Source organism: Brugia malayi (assembly GCF_000002995.4).
Source record: "Brugia malayi strain FR3 genome assembly, contig: Bm_v4_Chr1_scaffold_001, whole genome shotgun sequence".
Taxonomy (NCBI): domain Eukaryota; kingdom Metazoa; phylum Nematoda; class Chromadorea; order Rhabditida; family Onchocercidae; genus Brugia; species Brugia malayi.
This window is the reverse complement of record NW_025062475.1, coordinates 14,679,789-14,689,210: the sequence shown is the minus strand read 5'-3', so window position 1 is coordinate 14,689,210 and position 9,422 is coordinate 14,679,789.

The following is a 9,422-nucleotide window of genomic DNA, read 5'->3' as shown; positions in this document are numbered from 1 at the left end:
AATAGTATATTCAAAAGTATTAATTATTAATTTAGAAAGAAATAATTTTCAATGATTCCGAAGATAAAAAATCATTTAATTAATCATTTATTTAAATGATAATTGACATTTTGAATGATAGAAATATGCAAAATAGCAAAATTTTAGAATGACAAGTTTAATTGTCAAATATAATATGAAAAAGCTTTTTTGTTGATAAAATTCTACCATTTGTTTAATTAATGTCAAATTTATTTACTTTTTATTGCTATTTTTTTTTTTTTTAGGTTAAACTTTTCCTTCAGTTATGTCAAATCATTTCAATCTTTTTTCTTTTGATTAATTATTTATCAATTTCAAGTGAGAATTTTGAATAATACTTATCACTTCTGTATAAATACAATAAATTTAAATTTAAAATTTTCTACAAATTATTCAATTTCTTTCTGATGAAACTATTTAGGCAAATGAAAGAAATTGATGAGGGAAAATTCATTAGTATAAAATTTAAATTTACTATACTGTGTGTTTATATGCATTTTTGTAAATGTTGGAATTAATATTTGCAAGTGATAAATAATAAGTTGTCAACAATTTTAATATATGTTAAAATGAAATACATGAAATATGGTAATTAATAATGCTAGCAAATTTGATTTTTTATGAAGTTTGAAAAAGTTGAAAATAATTAATGATTCAAATAAAAGATCAAATGTTCTTTGAATTTTGTTTCTTATAATTAAATTAAAATCGTTATTTTTAGTTCATAATTAAAATTACTTAAATTTCATCCTCTTTAATTCAGTGTCATCCTTTTCATTAATTATAATATTTATATTTGGTAATTTCTTTCATTGCAAAACGATTCATGACAACCAAACAAGCATGCATCAATGCATGCAAATTATATATGATTGTTTTCATGAATACAACTGCAAATCTTTTTTTACTCTAAGTATAATTACACAGACAAAATAATACCTGATCATTCTTTAAATTTAAATAAATTTAAAAAAAAGATGAAATCATTTCAAAAAAATTCAACTTTAATTTATTTCTTTATACCTTATTTTTGTATTAATAAATTCACAATAATTATATTTATTATCTTTTTTTTTCTTCTTTTTTCAGAAAAAAAAAAGAAAATACTTTTTATTTAAAAAAAAAAAACATTTTTTTTTTTGTTATTGCAATTTTTGTTAGGCATTTGCTACGTCAAGAAATAACAAAATACCTAATGAAATTGTCGAGCACAAAAATTGTTATTTTTCTCAAATAATTATTAGTTCAAATGTTGTAAAGTAATAGCGTCATTTGTAAATATTTTTCAATTTTTTTTTCCCTTTTCTTTTTTTACTCTCTCATTTCTTTTTAAATTTATCAAAATTAATATAATCTACCCAATTTATAAGGTAATTTTTAATAAAGTAAAATGATGATAAACTATACTGAGTAGTAATTAATATATTAAAAGAGATTTATTAATTATCAACCGTAATTAATTTTGCATTTTTTTTTGTTTTTGCCAAATTAATTTCAATTTAATTTAATTTTTTTTTTTTTTTTCAACAAATGATTTACAATATTAATAATTGAAGAAGCATTGATTTTAACTTATCTATTCAGTAATAAACAGTTCTTTAATTCTCATTTTTTTATTTTTCTTTTTCAATGAGTCACACGAAATTAACAATGAATGAAATCAAAATTAATTATTCGTATAACAGTTTTGCATAACTAAATTCTGGTAAATTACATTTGTTGAAATTAATGAAAATAATAAAAGAATATTTTTTAAAATTTCTTTATAAAATTGCAATCTAAAATTTAAAATTAAAATTACAATATAAAATAAAATTACAATATAAAATTTTGTTTATAAAATTACGAGCAATTAAACAGATCTAGCAATAACTATAAGTCTTTTTAGTTCTTCGAACTTAAAATTAAGGTCAAATTGTCTTAAGTTGAAATATTAAATTGACTTTACGCCTCAAGAACTTAAAATACAGAATTCAAAAAAAAAAAAAAAAATGTCTTTTTTTTGCCAGAAATAATTTAATTAATTATTCTGAATTTTGAGTTTCATTAATAATCTATAATTTATATTAATATTCATTAATTCATTTTAATGCTTTAATTAATCAATTCAGTAATTTCTATGAATCTTTTATTATGAAACAATAATTTACAGTTTGAAACTTGCTGAATTGTAATTTAAAACCTGTAATTTCGATTTATTTTTAAAATTTTTATAATAAAATCATTAGTTTTTTTATTAAGATCATAATTATATATCATAAATATAAAATTATAATTATATTTTATTTATGTTTACATTTTTATTTTATTTTTATATAATTTTTTATTAATATATTTTTATTATATATTTTTTAATATTTTTCATATATATTTATTTTTATTATTATTTTATATACATATTTTTTTATTATTTTTATATTTTTAATTTTTATTTTTTATCTTTTTTATTTATTTTTTATTAAGACGGTAATTCACATGTATTAATTACATTAGTAAAATTATATTACACAATTATGCATTAATTAATTATACATTCATTTCATAATTCTATTATTTGTATTTGTCCAATTTCATAGAAATAATAAACTTATCAGCTTATTTCAATATTAAAATTTATTGAAATCATTTGTATAACATTTAAAAACAATTGCTATAGCAGTTTTTTTTTTCGTTTAATTTAATTTATAGCTAAAATTAATTTAGCTAAAATATGAACTATAATTTATCGGAATTAGCATAAAGCTTTCGGATTCATATTTAATTATATTTTTACACATAATTTTGCATCATTGATATTTTTGTACTGTAATAAAATAATTTTTAAAATTTGAAAATATTTTTTAATGAAATTAAGAAAGAAAGGAAATTTCCTCAATTTCAACTCTTATTCACTAATTATAACGAAAATGAGATTAAATAAAATTATTATTTGCATAATTTTATTCAATTTTTTTATTCAAATTTTTTCTTTTTTGAAAAAGAAGTAAGAATAAAAAGTTTTTTTCTTTTAAATTGTTTATAGCTAAAAAATTATTAAAATGAAATTTCTTTCCTTCACATTTTTATGATGTTTTTATAGGTGAAGTCATTGGATTTACTAAAATCTTTAGTAATTGATTTTAATGAAAACTTATTAATTATTTAAGTTATTTCAAATTTAATTACTTATTGATTAATTTAACGAAAATCTCATTATTAATTGCTAAATTTGATCTGAAATAAACCAATAATTCCAATAGGAATAATTAAAAATAAGAATTTTCAATCATTTCCTCGAATGAAATTTATATTTGAGACAGAAGACGAAATTAATATTTAAAAATTGATTTTTTTTTTAATTTTCATTTTAAGGAAATTTTAATTATCAACAAAAAAAAAAAAAAATTGATTTGAGATAAAAAAAGAAAAGCAAAGATTTTGTTATATTCATAAAAAAGATTTAAATGAAATATAATAAAAATCGAATGATGTGAAGGAAATAAATTATTGAAAAATTATAATAAAATGGAACGAAATAATTTAATGGAATTTCTCAATTTTTTCTTTCATTTATTTTTTCATTTTATTAATACAAACATTTTTACTTTAAATTTGTTTTAATAAATGAATAAATCACTGTAAGTAATAATATATATTACTTTAATCATACTAATTAATATGCTAAAATATATTCATTATTTTTTAACTTTTTTTTTTAAAACTTTTATCGATACGTTTAAATATTTAAATTAACTGCCATATATTAAATTATCATCACTAATTTGTCAATTTCAAATTCAATAATGTACATATAATTTAATGTAAGCAAAAAAAGAGTTACTGTAGTACAAATTCAAATTGCAATATTAAGCAGTAATTATGATAATTTTACATTTTTACAATATAATATTTTTTTTTTAATATAATATTTCGGTAATTTTAAGCTTTATACATATGTCAAGTAATTTTTTAAGTATTATATTAAGTAGGTTATAATTCATAATCAAATTAGGTTATAATTCAGATTATAATTCACAATCAAATATTATTAATCATAATTTTAAACACTGCATATAAGCATATAATTTTTACAAAAATGATATATGATACTACCTATCAAATTTCAACAACATTTTTAAATTACAGTATAATTCGGATTACAGTATATTAAAGTAATATTGTTAAGTTAACCTGTATGATATAAACGTATTTTAAGATTGGTAGGTAAATAGGTATAGTTAAACTATGTAATTGATACGATGTTATCAAATTGCAATCATTGTTGACATTTGAGTTAGTAGTTAGGTTATACTTATATTATTTGTATATAATTTCAGGTTTCAACCGACAATCTTTCTTGTTTTTTTTTTTTTCTTTTTGAAAAATTTTAAAGCAAACTATTCCTTACAAACATTCTCGTACTTTTCTTTTTTTTCATTTCATTTCATTTTATTTATTCAATTCTCTAGTAGTTTACCATCTATACTATTTGTCTAAAATTTAAATTTTTCATTACATTCATCAAACAATCTCTTTTTACTTTAATTTTTTCTTTCTTCTTTTTTTTTCCTTTCATCTTTCTCTCATTTCTTTCATTAATTTTAAATTATCATTTGTGGTAGCTATAGCTAATCGAAGTGAACAACTGCTTTGCCAGTTGTCCTGAAAACTTATGACAACAAAACAGGAAAGAGTAAAAGTGATGATTCGTTGAAGGAAAAGCGTAAGTTAAAATAAAAATAATCCTTTAACATTACTAAACATTTTCTCTTTAAACTTTTTTTCAATCTAACATTTTCACTTCATCAGTTAGCTTTCATTTCTTTTCTTACTTTTCTGCCGAAAAAATTTTTGAAATTTACAAACTAATATTCATTCAATTTAATGTAATACGATTAACTTTATTTTTTAAATCATTATTGGATAAAAATTATAATTTTCATTTATTTTTAATTTTATTATATAATTTCTTTTTTTTTTTTTTTTTGAAAAAAGAAAAACTTTTAAATCATATAATTTATTACTATTATTATTGTTGTTGAGATTATTGTTATTGTTCTTATTTCTATCATTGTAAATGCTAATGCACTGCATTTAATTATTTAACTGTTTGATAATATTTTTGTAATTTTACTTAATTTTGAATTAACTTAATCAAATGAAAAATTATTATTTTTTATTTAAAAAACTTGTTTTTTTTTAAAAAAAAAAATTTTGGAACTGAACTAAATAACATACTGAATAATTTATATATTTACTTTATATAACTTTGAATTCAAAAGATGCAAAATGTTAAGTATGAAATTGAAGTGGACGAGCAGATTACAAATTAAAATTGTGTTAACAATTTTATGATTGTTTATGTTAGATTAATTTTAGTTTTAAATAAAATTGTTTTGAGTTAGATTTCTATCATTAACTACTGATAATAATTTTAATTTTATCAATCTAATTATCTCGTCTTCAATATTACAATTTGATCAGATATAAATTTAGCTTGTCAAATCATCAACTACTAATTATTTCCATTTTGTAATTATCCATTCATTTTAATTTTTAATTATTGTTCATTTCATTTTTGAGTTCTTTGCTAAACTTCAGCAAATTACTGAATATATCCAAAATTAATTTGTAAATTTAAGTTTAAAATTAAAATTGGATAAATTTAAAATTAATTCTAAAATAGCTGAATATTACTGGTACACTCTCGAAAATTTTTGCCCACTAATCGAATGAAACCAAATTATTGCATTCCAATTTGCTAATTTCAGAAAAACACTATAATAATTCAAATATAATCTTTAAACCCTTTTAATAAATCAGTTCCATTACTATTATCATAACTGATATAAATTTATCAGCAAGTAAATAAAAATTTAGAAAAGAAAAAATGAACCAAAACTATGAAACATACGAAACGTTGTCATTTTAACTTATAATGAAATAAATGAATAATCAATTAGTAAATTTTAATATATAAAAAGAAAAGATGAAAAACAAATGAAATATAATAATTATACGGTAAAATAATAAATTTTTGATTTTTATCTGAATTATAATATAAGCATTGCGATGAAATGTAAACAATGCAAACAAATAAATACAAATTAAATAATAACAATTTTATTATTTTTCTTGCTAATTGATACTAAATTCAAAAAAAAAAAAAAAAAAAACGAAAAAAAAAGACGAAAAAAAATTGAAATGATGAATTTGTCAAGCAAAATTGTTTGTTAAATTCATTTAATTAAATTTAACTTTTAACTATCAATAAAAAATACTAAATGAGCAAAATTTTTAATGTAATAAAAAATTTTTTCTTACTTAAATTTTTTGGTTGAAAAATTTTCTGGATGAGATGAAGAGAAGTGCAAAATACATAACAGTTTATTCTTCATTTTGCTAAACTTTTTTTTTTTTGTTGTTTGTTTGTTTTTTTTCCTCTTTAAAACAAATGTAAAGAAATTTCTTTTTCTTTTTCCATTTTTTTTTTTAAAAGTGGAAAAAGAAAAATTTGAAAAAGACAGTTGTTTTAAGATGCAACTTCTCACCCTAAAAATCATTTTTGTTCAAAAATATTTACATAATAACTAATTATTATTTAGCTATTTTGTTTGCTTTGAATTTTTTTTTTCTTTTTTTAAATCAATTCTCTTTCAAATTTCCACTATTATCATTTTGTTAAATTATAAAAATATTCTTCGTTTGTTTGTTTGTTTGTTTTTTTTTTTTTTTTTTTTCTTCGCATTTTATAATGAAACATTTCTATGTAATTTTTTTTACAATTTTTAAATACTTTTGTAGATAAATAATTTTTGGATTTTTGAAGGAATTGAAAAATTATTTTGTATTTTACATTTGTATTCATAAATTTTAAAATAAATATTATGGAAATATGTCGAAATATTTTTATGCATACATTTATTTATTTATTTGTTTATCTTATGTGCAATTTGCACAGTAAACAATTTCATTTATGTATTTCCAATGATTTACAAAATATTGTCTAAAATAGAAAAAATGAATGTATAAAAATACATATATATGTTTATTCATATTTGCATATGCAAACATTTGTACAAATTTAAGAAAGGTATAATGCAAAAAGTATTATATCACAGAATTTAAAAAATTACTACAAAAAGATATTTCTTTTTTAAATGAAATTAAACTATTTAGTTATGTTAAATTATGAATAGTCGTAATATTAAAATTTTTATTCAATTTAAAATTTGTACATATATATTTAATTATAAACTAAATTTATGTGTTATTTAATACTAATTAAAAATAAAATATATCATTTGAAGAAAATGAAAAATAAAATGAAATGCAATTTATGCAAATATCCTTTTGTGTTAATATTACTTCTTTTTTCTCCCTCTCCCTTTCCCTCTCTCACCCTCTATCCCTATCTTTCTATTTTTTCCATTTCACCACACATGTTGATTTCTTTTTTAACTTTCTGTTTTTTTTTTTTTAATTTTTACAAAAAAAAAAAAAAGAAGAAAAATGAAACTTAACAAAAATTTCAGTTTTTTTTTTTTTTTTTGAAATTTTTTATTAAAAAGAGTACATTTCAGTTTTCTTCTATTTCTTTTTTACTGCTTTTTAAAAAATATTTTGTTGAAATATCAATAAAATACTTTAATAAATCAATCAAAAATTATTTCTTTATCATATTTTTCATGCAAATAACTTAGTAAATCAATTCCTTTTTAATAAAAGTTCAAAGGTTAAAAGAGAGACAGAAGGGGAAAGAGAGAGAGAGAGAGGGGAAAAAAGAAAGAAAGAAAAGAAAATTAGTGATGGTAAGATGAATGGGCGCAAATGTTCACGTGTTAATACATAAGCAAAATAGCACCTGACGAGAAAGTTCACGGTTAATTATTTAACAGGTGGTCTTTTACAAAAATTTTTAACGTAAACTTCTTGCAAATGTTGCACACATGTGGCGATACCAAAATAACAATGGAATGTTTGTAGTAATTTTAAAATTTATTGAATCATTTAAATTTTGAAAACTTTTTATGTCAGTTTGTTTGCTGCTAAATATTTCTTATCAGTAAATAACACTGAAGTTGCTACCTGCTTTATTATCATTATCATAATCAATTAACAATATTATCTCATCATTATCATAAGTTTAATTTAAATTTATCCTACTATTTTTATTTCATCTAATGCTTTAAAATTAATTATATCACATTATATTCAGTTTAATTACGAAACATATTTCAACTTCATCTGATCAATTTTCATTTTAAAACTTTTTCTTTTTCTTTTAATTGAAAAAATATTTGTGAATAAGGAAAGAGAAAAAAGAATTGGCTGAAAAAAAAAATATTTCAAAAAAATAATTGAAATTTTAAAAAAATAATTATTTTTTTTAAAGTATTTCTTATAAACAATTAAATTAGTAAAATTACTGTAACAAAAAAAAAAAAATCGAAAACAACGAAAATTCAATAATAAATTGAAAATTTTATCAATTCATTATTATTATTATTATTATCATTAATTTGGCATTAAAAAATATCGGTAGTATGGTAAATGGTAAAAGAGAATGAATAAAAATTGAAAATGGAATAAATGATTGGATAAAAATTTTAAATTGATAAATACTTTTATCATCATTGAAAATATAATTTAACTCAAAAAAGAAGCAAAAAAAAAAGATTTTGTTTTCTTTTTAACATTTAGCTAATTTCTCCATCATTGCAACTGACTTTCTTCAAATAATAAATTGTTATTTTGTTTCTTATCATTTCTTGAAAAATGTTAAAACTTCAGATATTTTTCATAACAATTCAACAATTTCCACTGAAAATTTTTGCAATTATTATTTTATAAATTATCTTAATTAAACTAAAGTATTTACATCACTATTTAAATTAAATCAAAATTTGCATCTGATGATTGATAATCATTCAAAAATTTTAGCTAAAATCCTCACTTATTATTTGATAATTATTTGAATATTTAAAATGATAATTTTTTAAAGTTATACTTGCCTATTTGATAGATGTTTGAATTATCCTAATGAAATTTTGTTTAAATCTTTTGTTGAGCTTTTTTCTTTCGTCTTTTTTTTTTCATTCTTTTAAAAAAAATTGTAGCACAAAAAAAAAAAAAAAAAAAAAAAAAGAAAGGAAAAGTTCTTTTTTAATCTTTCAAATTATTCAAAAAAAAAAAAAAAAAATCCATCAGTGAAAGTAAGCATTAGTTGACAAAAAATGTTAAATGTCAATGGAGATAAACAGTTGACATATTTAACAACAATTCTTTAGTAGTACCACTTCAAAAATACTTTTAAAAATGTCATTTAAGCTAGAATATTTTTTTTTTTTTTTAAAGAGAGAAAGAGATAAAGTGAGAGAGAAATTGGAAAAAAAAAAAGTTATGTTATAGTATATGAAATT